Raw genomic sequence first — 13,766 nt, 5'->3', positions numbered from 1 at the left:
GAGGAGTTTTTAAACTAGAGACGGGGGGGGGGAACCAAGGAAATAGGTGGGATGTGAGGCAAGCAAGGGGGAAGGGGAGAAGTGAATATAATGAGGGTGGAGAGGGGGGTGGGGATAGTACAGTTAGATCGTTAGAGAAGAATAGGATGCTAAATAACCCCAAAGTTTTATCTTTCATGCTGACCAACGCAATAAGCCTGACCAATAAGGCGGATGAGCTGCAGGCGCTTATATCGGAGGAGAGGTATGACATCGTAGGTATAACAGAGACTTGGCTAGACGATAGCTACGACTGGGCGGTAAATTTAACAGATTATAGTTTATTTAGAAGGGACCGGAAACAGGGGAAGGGCGGAGGAGTCTGCTTATATGTAAAGTCACGTCTAAAGCCCAGACTAAGGGAAGATATAGGAGAGGGAGAAGAGGGGGTCGAGTCCATGTGGGTAGAGATAGAGGGGGCAAAAAATAATAATAAAATATTACTGGGGGTCTGCTATAAGCCACCCAATATAACAGAGGAGCATGAGAAACTGCTATTAGGACAAATAGACAAAGTAGCAAAACATAATGAGGTGATTGTAATGGGGGACTTCAACTACCCGGATATTGACTGGGAAACAGAAACCTGTAGATCAGAAAGGAAAAAGGTTCTTGACAAATATCAAGGATAATTATCTCTCCCAACTAGTGCAGGAACCAACGAGAGGGAAGGCCGTGTTGGACTTAATATTGACTAATAGGCCTGATAGAATAACTGAGGTACAGATAGGGGGGCACCTAGGTAATAGTGATCATAATATTATCAATTTCAAAATGCCCTTCAGTAGGGTTATCAATAAGGGAACAACTAAAACATTAAACTTTAGGAGGGCGAAGTTTGATCAGCTGATAGAAAACCTTCAACTTATAGACTGGGACAAAGTTCTTAATCAAGGAAATACGAATAGTAAATGGGAAACCTTCAAAAGAATTCTGAATACTCAGTGCGAGAGGTATATACCGTATGGGAATAAAAGGGCCCGAAATAAGAGGAAACCAATATGGTTGAACAAGAACGTAAAAGGGGCGTTAAATAGCAAAAAAGAGGCATTCAAGAGATTAAAACAGGAAAACAGCAAGGAGGCACTAATGTGTTACAAGGAAAAAACGAGAACCTGCAAAAAACAAATAAAAATAGCAAAGGAGGAAACAGAGAGACGTATTGCTAGGGAAAGTAGATCAAATCCCAAACTGTTCTTTACGTATATAAATAGTAAAAGGATTAAATCGAATAATATTGGACCGATAAAAAGTGAGGAAGGCAAAATCATAGAGAAAGATGAGGATAAAGCTAATCTATTAAATAAATTTTTTTCGTCAACTTTCACAAAGGAAAAAGAACTAACAGGCGAAATGAGAAGTGACAAACTTAATCCTCCACTAAGTATGACAAATCTAACCCAAGCTGGGGTACAGAAACGCCTCAGTAACATTAAAATAAACAAATCACCAGGACCTGATGGCATACACCCACGGGTACTAAGGGAACTAAGTAATGTGATAGACAGACCCTTATATCTTATATTTAAGGACTCTGTTGAGACTGGGTCTGTACCTCTTGATTGGCGACAGGCGAATGTAGTGCCAATATTCAAAAAGGGAGCGAAAAGTGACGCCGGAAACTATCGGCCGGTGAGTCTGACGTCCGTTGTGGGCAAAATTTTTGAAGGCTTTATTAATGAGGCAATCATGGAGCATCTTGATGCTAATAATCTATTAACCCCGAACCAACATGGATTCATGAGGAATCGCTCCTGCCAAACAAACCTGATTGACTTCTACGAGGAGGTTAGCTCTCGAGTAGATCAGGGGGAACCAGTGGATGTCGTGTATCTCGACTTCTCAAAAGCGTTCGATAGCGTGCCACATAATAGGTTGGTATACAAAATGAGAATGATGGGGCTGGGGGAAAATGTCTGCAAGTGGGTAGCTAACTGGCTAAAGGATAGAAGGCAGAGGGTGCTTATAAATGGAATATACTCAGATTGGGTAAGCGTCACTAGTGGGGTACCACAGGGGTCTGTACTAGGCCCAATGTTATTTAATATCTTTATTAACGACATAGTCAACGGGATAAATAGTAAAATATCAATATTTGCAGATGACACAAAGTTATGTAAAACAATTAATACAAAAGAGGACAGTGCAGACCTAGAGAGGGATTTGGATAAGCTGGGTAGGTGGAGCATTAAATGGCAAATGAGGTTTAACGAGGAGAAATGTAAGGTCATACATATGGGAAGGAAAAATGGAAGTCACCAGTACTCACTGAATGGGAAATCATTGGGGAATTCAGAGATGGAGAAGGACTTGGGCATCTTGATTGATAGCAAACTAAATTGGAGTGCCCAAAGTCAGGCCGCTGCTGTAAGGGCAAACAGGGTAATGGGATGTATCAGAAGAGGTATAGCTGCAAAGGATGAGAACATTGTTCTTCCACTGTACAAAGCACTGGTCAGACCACACTTGGAATACTGTGCTCAGTTATGGGCCCCAATATATAGAAAGGATATAAATGAGCTTGAAAAGATACAAAGGAGGGCAACAAAATTAATAAAGGGAATGGAGGGACTGCAATACCCAGAGAGGTTGGCAAAACTAGGACTATTCAGCCTGGAAAAGAGAAGGTTGAGGGGGGACATAATAAATGTGTACAAATATGTTAGGGGACAGTATAGAGACCTTGCCCAGGATTTGTTCAAAAGGAGGGATATTACGGTAACAAGAGGGCATTCACTAAGACTGGAAGAGAAAAGGTTTCAGCACCAGCATAGGAAGGGGTTCTTTATGGTAAGAGCAGTGAGAATATGGAATTCACTGAGTGAGGAGACGGTAATGTCGGATTCACTAAACCAGTTCAAGCGGGGACTGGATGCATTTCTAGATACCAGGCAGATTTCTGCATATACTTAAAAATAAAATAAAATAGTAGGTTGATACAGGGATTTATTCTGACTGCTGGTTTCAGAGTCGGGAGGGAATTTTTCCTCAGGTGAAGATTGGCTAAATCATTTGGGGTTTTTGCCCTCCTCTGGATCAACTTTAGCAATTACAGAACTAACAGGTCGAACTTGATGGACGCAAGTCTTTATTCGGCTTTACTAACTATGTAACTATATGTAACTATGTAACTATTCTTCACCGTGATCTGGTTAAGGCCTCTATAGTCTATACAGGGACGGAGTGAGCCGTCCTTCTTTTTGATGAAGAAGAAGCCTGCTCCCGGGTAGGTAGATTTCCGGATAAATCCCTGGGCCAGATTCTCCTCAATATATTCAGACATGGACCAGGTCTCAGCAGCGGACAAAGGGTAAATACGCCCACGGGGAGGAGTAGCGCCGGGCATCAGGTCGATTGGGCAGTCGTATGGTCTATGAGGGGTAAGGTTTCTGCTTCTTTTTTTATTAAAGACGTCCGCATAAGACCAATAGGGAACCGGTAAGCCGGGTAGATTGGCTGGGGTAGGAGAAGGACGGGCAGGATGAACGGGAACTAAACAAGTCTTATGGCAGTCCTGTCCCCAGCGAAGGACCTCTCCGGTCTGCCAATCAAGCATGGGTGCATGTTTCTAAAGCCAAGGTAGGCCTAGCAAGAGGGTGAGAGAGAGTCCAGGCAGAACATGGAAGAAGATGCTCTCAGAGTGCAGCATTCCCACCTGCAGAGTTATGGATTCGGTGATGAGTTGGATGGGATGTGGTAAGAGGCCCCCATCCACGGCGGCGACAGATAAGGGTACAGTCAGGTTTGGTGGGAATGCTGTATTTCTCTACCAGGGACTGAGAAATGTGATTTCCGGCAGCTCCAGAGTCAAGTTGAGCCTGTTCAAAATAACGGTTCTCCCCGCAGATGATAGAGACCGACAGCATCAGAGATGGAGAGGGTTTACTCTTGTCTAGGACGACCTCTCTGAGCGATCCTAGACACAGGTGTTTCCCGACCTCTCCGGGCAGGAACGGATCCGGTGCTCCTTACTGCCACAGTAGAAGCAGCTCCCCTCGGCACGGCGAAATTCTTGACGGGTTTTGACCATCTTGGTCTGGTCGACCTGCATAGGCTCAGGTGAGTGCGCCTGGGGAGTAACGGATGAAGTGACGGGTTTCTGGAAGGTAGGGGCAAGGCGTGGAAACCTCCTCTCACGGGTGACCTCTTTGGTGAGCTCCTGGAACCGGATGTCAATCCGGGTAGCAAGTGTTATTAACTCGTCGAGAGTGGTAGGAATGTCCCGACCGGCGAGTTCATCTTTAACACGGCCGGACAGACCTTCCTAGAAGACGGACACCAGGGCGTCGTTATCCCAGGCAAGCTCCGAGGCAAGGGTACGGAACCGTATGGCATATTGGCCCACGGTGAGACTTCCTTGACGGAGGCGTAGCAGGGATGAGGCGGATGAGGTCTTCCGTCCCGGTTCGTCGAAGACTTTCCGGAAAGCCGTGAGAAAGGCTGGCAGGTTGGACACCAGGGGGTCTCCTCTCTCCCATAGAGGATTTAGCCAAGCCAGCGCCTCCCCCGTGAGATGGGACATGATGAAGGCTACTTTGGCTCGGTCGGTGGAAAACTGGGGTGCCAACAGTTCGAAGTGCAGAGTGCACTGGTTAATGAAGCCCCGTGCCTGGCCGGGATCTCCACAAAAACGAGGCGGGGCGGAGAGGCGGGGACCGGGAAGAGATGCCATGGTATTGACAGGCAGTGGCGGCGCCGGGATAGTAAGTGTGCGAGTGGAGGCCGCTCCCGATGAGGCAGTCAATGTGTCCAGGAGGGAGTTAACACTACGCAGGTGACTCAGGATGGAGTCCTGTTGGGACCTCTGACGGGAAAGTTCATGACATAGGTCCGAGAGTGAGGGAGCTTGGGTGCCACCGGGTTCCATGGGCCGAGCAAACTGTAACGGGTCTGGGAGGTGGAACCTCTGAGCAACTATACAAAGGGGAAGTCCTTGTAAGGAAGCGGGTAGCTCCCAGGGAAGGCAGGCAGGTAGTCACAGCAAGTGACAGGGACAGTCTCTGGGTAGAAGGGCAGGAGGTCACGGCAAGTGACGGGGACAGTCTCTTGACAGGCGGATGGTCACGGCAAGAGACAGCAGAGTAAGAGTCTCTAGACAGGCAGGTGGTCACGGCAAGTGACAGCAGGATAAGAGTCTCTAGACAGGCAGGTGGTCACGGCAAGTGACAGCAGAGACTCCAGGTAGGCTAGCAGGCAGGTAGCAGGTGAGTGCTCCCAGGTGAGCGGGCAAGAGTCTCTGGACAGGCAGGTGGTCACGGCAAGTGACGGCTGAGCCTCCAGGTAGGCTAGCAGGCAGGTAGCAGGTGAGCGCTCCCAGGTGAGCGGACAAGAGTCTCTGGACAGGCAGGTGGTCACGGCAAGTGACGGCAGAGCCTCCAGGTAGGCTAGCAGGCAGGTAGCAGGTGAACGCTCCCAGGTGAGCGGGCAAGAGTCTCTGGACAGGCAGGTGGTCACGGCAAGTGACGGCAGAGCCTCCAGGTAGGCTAGCAGGCAGGTAGCAGGTGAGCGCTCCCAGGTGAGCGGGCAAGAGTCTCTGGACAGGCAGGTGGTCACGGCAAGTGACGACTGAGCCACCAGGTAGGCTAGCAGGCAGGTAGCAGGTGAGCGCTCCCAGGTGAGCGGGCAGGCAGATCCATAGACAGACTGACAGGTGTTGGTAGGCAGACTGTCGGACCGCAGGAATGCAAGCAGATAGACAGGAATCAGGTAGGAATCAAGCAGGGATCTGGCAGGTAACTGGCAGTTATCTGGTAACGGGACCTGAGGGCTGAAGCAGAGTTGAAAGGCTTTGCAACAACATTGCTCGGGCACCTCCATTTTGGAGGAGGTGCCTTATATATGGTGAGGTCCTCCGGCCATTGGCCGGGGCTCCTTAGGACGGCGCGCGTGGCCCCTTTAAGAGAGGGGGAGCGCGCGCGCCTTAAGCACAGAGGCCGGGAAGCAGCGCGCGCTTCCAGCAGAGTGGGAGGAAGCCGCCGGGCACGGAGCGGAGAGGTGAGGGAAACGGCGTCCCTGCCTAGCAGGAGGCAGGGACGCTGACGCTACAATAATCTTAACACCGAGCTATATTAACTGACGAGAGATAAACAAGGTTTAGGCTCTCTGCCTTCCTCTCCTTACGATGTCCTTCTGGTAACCATTCTTCACCCACAATTAGCACCTTATTGTTGTCATCAGCCCTCCTGCTTTTCCTCCTCTACCATATTACATTGTCAGTTCTCTTTTTGTGTGCCCTAGAAGCACCCATGATAGCAAAGCAGCCAGAAACTAGTGTGAAAACGACAAAAGTCCTTAAAATTATCCAACTTTGCATTGTTCAAAAAGTTTGCAATTTTTCAAAGTGTTTTATGACAGGTTTTCAGTGTAAATTAGGGCCATTGCGTTCTAGTTTTGTATTTTGCATTTTTAGGCAAGGTTGAAATTTACTGCTGGCTGTTGCTGCAAATTGCTTATTATGCGTGTACGTATCAAACTATGTATCACTCTGAGGGTATGTGCACATATTAAGTATTTGGTGCGGAAATTTCTGCATCATTTCTGCATTTCTTGGCAGGAAAAAGTCTGCATAAAATAGGTGCATTTTTGATGCGTTCTTGCCACGTTTTTTACATGCGCTTTTGTTGCAGATTGTTCCCCACTTAAAACTGAAACGCTGAAAGAATTGACATGCTACAAGTTTAAATCTGCACCAAATTTGCAAATCAAAAATTAGCAATGTGTGCATGAGACATCAGGATTCTCATTGACTTTGCTGGCTTTAGGAAACTCTTTAGGTTTTGTGACAAAACTGCATAGAAAAAACATGACAAAAATGCGACGAAATTACAACGTGTGACAAACCCTGAGTTGGGTTTTTTCGTAAAGGGGGATAATAGTATTTTAAAAAATAAAAATAGAAACTTGAAAACATTATGCACAATTTACTTTTTAATGACCTGTTACTCCAGTTTGGCAACCATATACCCCACAACTGTATTATGGGCTGTTGCTGGCAACATTAAATGGCAGGCTTGTGTTACATTAACCTTTTTGACCATCCTGTGAACCCTACCTTGCATTTTGTGATTGATTCCATAGTTTTCCATGGTTGGTTAGGTGTGGTTAATAAATTCTGCTAAAGGACTTAAATGTTATACTTGTGTTCAAAATGTATTTTAAATCAAAACGTGGCACTGGCAACAGATGTGGTACCATAATAGAAAAAATTACTGATACCACAGCAAAAAAATTGGCAGCCACTAGCAGCAGCAAAACCACCGGCACTTCTGGCTGCAAACTGTCAAAGTAGTAGTAGTGCATACCAAACTGAGGTCACAGTTGGCCTATTTTCCTCTGGTAAGCATATCAGTGACTTAGGAAATTAAGGGTGCAATGGAATATAAATCACATCTCTCATTTTAGTCTCAGCAGGATAATATAGTCTCTGAAATCGATGCCATCAGCGTGAGTCAGTGTTCTGCACAGTCCACCTACTCTGCCACCATAACACTAAGTTCTGTATGGAGCGGAGTTTCTATTTCCTCAATGACACCAATTTCTGTTCTATCTCTTAGCCCTCTAAACCACCGCAGCCTAGGGACTAAGGAAGATACTACACCAGAACAACTTCTTACTGATGATTTTATTGGAAGAGCTGAACAGTAAGCTTTAGCTCTTGGAAGACACTGGGAAGGAGGAGATGTAGGACCAAAATCTAATGCCAAGCTGTGTTGCTGGCTCTGATAGCCGTGGTGTTAAGGGCACTGGCACATAAGCCAGGAGAAATCTCGAGGTAGGAATTAGGAGAAGGGGCAAGGAGCACATGCCATTTCCCACAATGAGGCAATTGTCAGCCAAATCCAGGATGATGATGATTCTGTGGTGAACAAGACCTGGGAACCAGACATGGTGGTTGGGGATGTGATGTCAGGTTGTTGGCTTCAGTAATACACAGTGCAGGAAACATGTGGCCAAAAGATCTGGGTCAAAATCGGCATGTTTTGTGTTCAGCTCTGAAGCAGGTGGTGCTGCGACTCTTGTTGATATAGGAGGCTCTGTAGTGCTTGAAAGCTGTGGTGGTGGTGGTCGTGGTGCTAGTGCCAATTCCTATATAGGGGCATCTTTTTCAATGTTGCCAGAGAATCAATCTATTTCTGTACATAGGCTGTGCTTCTGGGTAATAAGTCTGGCACATATGGACTAGAAACTACTTCACTCAATCAGCACATGAAACTGCATCACCTGCTCATAGGGGGAAAGCAAACTGACCAACAAGATTCAAGCTGTTTGCTTCTTCTTGTGATCATCTTTCTGGTAACGAGTCTGCAAGTAGTGCCATGTCATTATCATCTTCCCCATCTATTGCTTTCCATACCCTACGTCCTCTACCACCATTGCATCATGAGTTCTCCTTTTGTGTGCCCAACAAACAAGTATTCAGTCATTAACAAGTATTCAGTCATGCAGTTACATGGAAATTGTACCAAGTGTACATGTCCAAATTCACTACAAATGATGCCAGACCACCTATACTGTACTAAGAATCACGTGTGCTCAACCTCAATGCAAGATACATCACAACAATTATTTATTCCACTAAATTGCCTTCCTTGCAAGGTTTGGGCACAAAATGCAATATTTTTCACCAACAAAAATTTTTGGGTCCTGTGCATCATTTTTTCTAAACAAATCACGTTCTTTCTAATTCTTGATAAAATTAAAATTCAATATGCCTGTATATGGGTTGAATTTCTTCGATATCACAATATGTAGGATTGTACCCCTGCAAAGGGCAGAGTAGAAAGGGCAAAATTGTTTAAAATTATCAAATAAAAATTATTGGATTTTCATATATGCAATTTTCTTTCAGAAATTTATCATTTTTTTTTTTTTTTTAAAAATGGTACATAACTTTTTAGGATTGGTAAATTTGCATGTTACCAGGATAATATGTGTTCCCCACTAGGTGAAGCTTTTGCACAGCAGACAGCTGCCAATTATGTGACAGCATGTGCATGTGACAGCACTACAACAAGAAATAACAAGGAAGTAGAGGCACAAACTACAGACTATGACATGATGGAACAGATGTTTTATCTGTCTGTGTACCAACTTGATACATATCAGCAAACAGAGTATCACCAACTGAATAGCTAAGTTCAGTCAAACCTGCACTGTGTCCTTTCTCCAGCAGATACCCTGAACTCCGATCCCATCGACTTCTGTGCGGATTGGACCAGTGGAAAGAAGTGACACAGTTTGCTATGGGAGTCTTGTCATGTCCAACCTCCTGTGTACAATCAGAAAGGAGATTTAGGAAGGCTGATGGCTAGGTCATGCATAAGTGGACCAGGCTATCCTCTGCCAACATGGAACACCTTATTTTTGTCAAAATAAATCTGGCATGGATAGGTGCCTGCAATCATTCACCTATGGCTTATGCCAGTGACTGCATCGACCATACCATCTGCCTACCTGATTGTCTTCTGTAACATTTTGTTTCCGCTAGTGCTGATTGACCACACTCTGCTGGGGTATCTACTCTTTGTCCATCATGTCATATATACTCTAAGGCCACATTCACACATCCAGTATTTGCTCAGTATTTTACATCAGTATTTTCAAGCCAAAATCAGGAGTGGAACAATCAGAGGAAAAGTATAGAACTATGTGCAATACTTTTTCACCCACTCCTGATTTTGGTTTACAAATAATGATGTAAAATACTGACCAAATACTGAACCTGTGAACATGGTCTAATACTTGAGGCTAAGGCTAGTGATTATACTGCCCGTTCCATCTGCCTGCCTGACTATCTTTTGTCTGTTTTCTACACCCTTCTGATGCTGCTCTCTGATTGCTCACACTCAGCTGGGCATCTACTCCCTGTCCATCATGTCATATATACTCAAATACTGTTCACTTTGAAAACAGCCAGCTTGTTTATGTTCACTTAAAAAGGGATTCTTTTTGAAAGGCATATTAAAAAAAGTCTTTGTAATTGTTTACTCGAATTGGCAATAGCAAACCTTTTGCGGATCCCCAAAAAAGGAAGTTTTTTTCACTGCTAGTTGGGCCATTACTTCTTCACTTTCAAAAGTGAAGGAGCACATCTGTTTTTGGTGCCTAATAAAGGGATAATTTTCAGGCACCTTGTGAAAAACTTTCACATTTAGAAAAGAACATAGCTCTTGATTAGTGTTGAGTGAGCACTAAAATGCTCGGGTGCTCGAAGCTAGGGCCGAGGTCACCGTGATACTCGGGTGCTCGACCCGAGCAACGAGCCCAATGTTAGTCTATGGGAGACCCGAGCATTTTTGCGGCGGGAGCCACGGCAGTCTGTAGAAAGCCTAAAAAGTGCCCAAAACAATAGTGACAGTGCTCAAAAGACATGGGGACAGCATGGGCATCGCCCCAGGAAGCATTTCTGACCCCCAGGTCACTGCTGTCAACAAAGTGGTCAGAGGTATTAAGCCACTTTTACGGGCTCACAATAAAACGTTCAAAAACGAAAATGAAACAGTTTTCCTGTGAAATATGTTAAGGAACTTGCTTTCCAGGGTAAAGACTTGTGTATAAGGTAAAATAAATAACCAAAAACAAAAATACTCCTCCATATCTTGGGCTATGTTCACAAGTAGCATTTTTTATGCATTTTTGCACTTTTGTATTACTTTCAACAGTGACAAATGCATTCACCGGGAAATGTCATTTTAACATTTTACAATCCTATCTGGCCATATGCTGTGTGACACATGCATACAGTGCTGAGAAGACATGGGAACAGCATGGGGAAGACCCCTGGAAGCATCTCTGACACCCAGGTCACTGCCTAAAAGTGTGCCCATCAGAAGTGATCCTTGCCGCATCAGAAGATGCAGACTTGCAACTATCCCAGTGCAAATCCTTGTCCCAGGGCAGTGTTCAATTGTACCTCCCCCATTCCTTGCAATGCAAGTGCAAGTATGCAGCCTGCCACTCACCCACCCCCAGGCTGCAATACCATACTGCTAGCTTGCTTGCACTTGAAATTGGGCCTTTTAGACGCCTGCCACCATGTCATGGCAGCGTCGGCGGCCTGGTATCCATACTCAGTCCCCAGCCGCCAGGCGGCCGGGTGTCCACACTCGGTCCCCAGCCACCAGGGGGCGGCCGGGTGTCCATACTCGGTCCCCAGCCGCCCCGCGGCCGGGTGCCCACACTCGGTCCCCAGCCGCCTGGGGACGGCAGGGTTTCCATAAGCCGTCCCCAGCCGCCCCTATTTCTCCTGGGAACTTACCCCACTCTTTTCTTAGCCTGCCCTGCTTTAGGGCAGCATTGGACGAGCCCACCAGAGAACCAGACTCCTCTGGTGGGCCCTGATTTCTCCATCAGGGGAGTTGAGAGTGCCAAGGTGAGGAGCATGATGATGTTGATAGAAGTTAGCATCTGCTTTGTTTTCTTGGAATACAAGCGTAAGTGTGCAACCTGCCACCCACCCACCAGCAGGCTACAATACCATACTGCTAGCTTGCTTGCACTTGAAATTGGGCCTTTTACGCATGGAGCCATGTCATGGCTGTGTCAGCGGCCTGGTATCAGTACTCAGTCCCCAGCCGCCCGGCGGCCCGGTGTCCATACTCGGTCCCCAGCCGCCCCGCGGCCGGGTTCCCACACATGGTCCCCAGCCGCCTGGGGGCGGCCCGGTGTCCATACACGGTCCCCAGCTGCCCCTATTTGAAGGACAGCCTAACCACAAACGCGTGGACAAGTGAATGTGGCTAGGGATGGTCCATCTCACTGACTCCTTCACACTGGGTTAATATTGTGGAAGCCGGGACACAGTTGGTCACTGGGATGCAACATGTCCTCCAGACATAGAGGATTGCGAGTACTGGGTCAATCAGGCTTCAACACAAAGTTCAGAAGGTAGACAGCAGCAGTGGTCGGCCACCTACACAACGAGTAAATTATTCATGATCATGAGGCCATCCATCTCCTTAGCGTTCTGTTCCATGGAATGCAAGCGCATGTATGTAGTAGTGGCTAAGCCTGAGGTGGTCAGCGTTCAGGTGCATATCCTACCTCCTCCGTGGATTGCTGGACGGTTTAAATGCCCCTTGGAAGAGACGTGGAGGTCACAGTGGAATAAAAAGACAATATCAATGCCTCTTGGAAGAGTGGTGGAGGTCGCAGTGGAATAAAAAGGCAATATCAATGCCCTTTGGAAGAGTGATGGAGGTCGCAGTAGCTTAACAAGTCGGTTTTAATGGCAATTGGAAAAGTGGTGAAGTTTGCAGTAGCTTAACAAGACGGTTTTAATGCCCCTTGGAAGAGACGTGGAGGTCGCAGTCGCTTAACAAGACGGTTTTAATGCCCCTTGGAAGAGACTTGGAGGTCACAGTGGAATAAAAAGATAATATCAATGCCCCTTGGAAGAGTGATGGAGGTCACAGTAGATTAAAAAGACAATATCAATGCCCCTTGGAAGAGTGATGGAGGTCGCAGTATCTTAACAAAATGGTTTTAAAGCCCCTTTGAAAAGTGGTGGAGGTCGGAGTAGCTTAAGAAGACCGTTTTAATGCCTCTTGGAAGAAACGTGGAGGTCAGAGTGGTTTAACAAGACGGTTTTAATGCCCCTTGGAAAAGTGGTGGAGGTAGCAGTGGAATAAAAAGAGAATATCATTGCCTCTTGGAAAAGTGGTGGAGGTCAAAGTAGCTTAAAAAGACGGTTTTAATGCCCCTTGGGAAAGTGGTGGAGGTTGCAGTCGCTTAACAAGACGGTTTTAATGCACCTTGGAAGAGTGGTGGAGGTCACAGTAGCTTAACAAGACGGTTTAAATGCCCCTTGGAAGAGACGTGGAGGTCACAGTGGAATAAAAAGACAATATCAATGTCCTTTGGAAGAGACGTGGAGGTCGCAGTAGCTTAACAAGATGGTTTTAATGCCCCCTTGGAATAGTGGTGGAGGTCGTATTAGCTTAACCAGACGGTTTTAATGCCCCTTGGAAGAGACGTGGAGGTCAGAGTGGTTTAACAAGACTGTTTTAATGCCCCTTGGAGAAGTGGTGGAGGTCGCAGTAGCTTAACAAGACGGTTTTAATGCCCCTTGGAAGAGACGTGGAGGTCGCAGTAGCTTAGCAAGACGGTTTAAGTGCCCCTTGGAATAGACATGGAGGTCACAGTGGAATAAAAAGAGAATATCAATGCCTCTTGGAAGTGTGGTGGAGGTCGCAGTGGAATAAAAAGACAATATCAATGCCCCTTGGAAGAGACGTGGAGGTCGCAGTAGCTTAACAAGAAGGTTTTAATGCCCCTTGGAAAAGTGGTGGAGGTTGCAGTAGCTTAACAAGACGGTTTTAATGCCCCTTGGAGAAGTGGCGGAGGTCGCAGTAGCTTAACAAAACAGTTTTAATGCCCCTTGGAAGAGACGTGGAGGTCGCAGTAGCTTAACAAGATGGTTTTAATGCCCCTTGGAAAAGTGGTGGAGGTTGCAGTAGCTTAATAAGACGGTTTTAATGCCCCTTGGAGAAGTGGTGGAGGTCGCAGTAGCTTAACAAAACAGTTTTAATGCCCCTTGGAAGAGACGTGGAGGTCGCAGTAGCTTAACAAGACGGTTTTAATGCCCCTTGGAAAAGTGGTGGAGGTTGCTGTAGCTTAACAAGACGGTTTAAATGCCCCTTGGAAGAGACATGGTGGTCACAGTGGAATAAAAAGAGAATATCAATGCCTCTTGGAAGAGTGGTGGAGATCGCAGTGGAATAAATAGA

Source organism: Phyllobates terribilis, unplaced genomic scaffold (assembly GCF_046119375.1).
Source record: "Phyllobates terribilis strain yellow unplaced genomic scaffold, ASM4611937v1 Scaffold_3__8_contigs__length_932513732, whole genome shotgun sequence".
In the NCBI taxonomy this organism is placed as follows: domain Eukaryota; kingdom Metazoa; phylum Chordata; class Amphibia; order Anura; family Dendrobatidae; genus Phyllobates; species Phyllobates terribilis.
Note: the sequence above shows the minus strand (reverse complement) of the source record.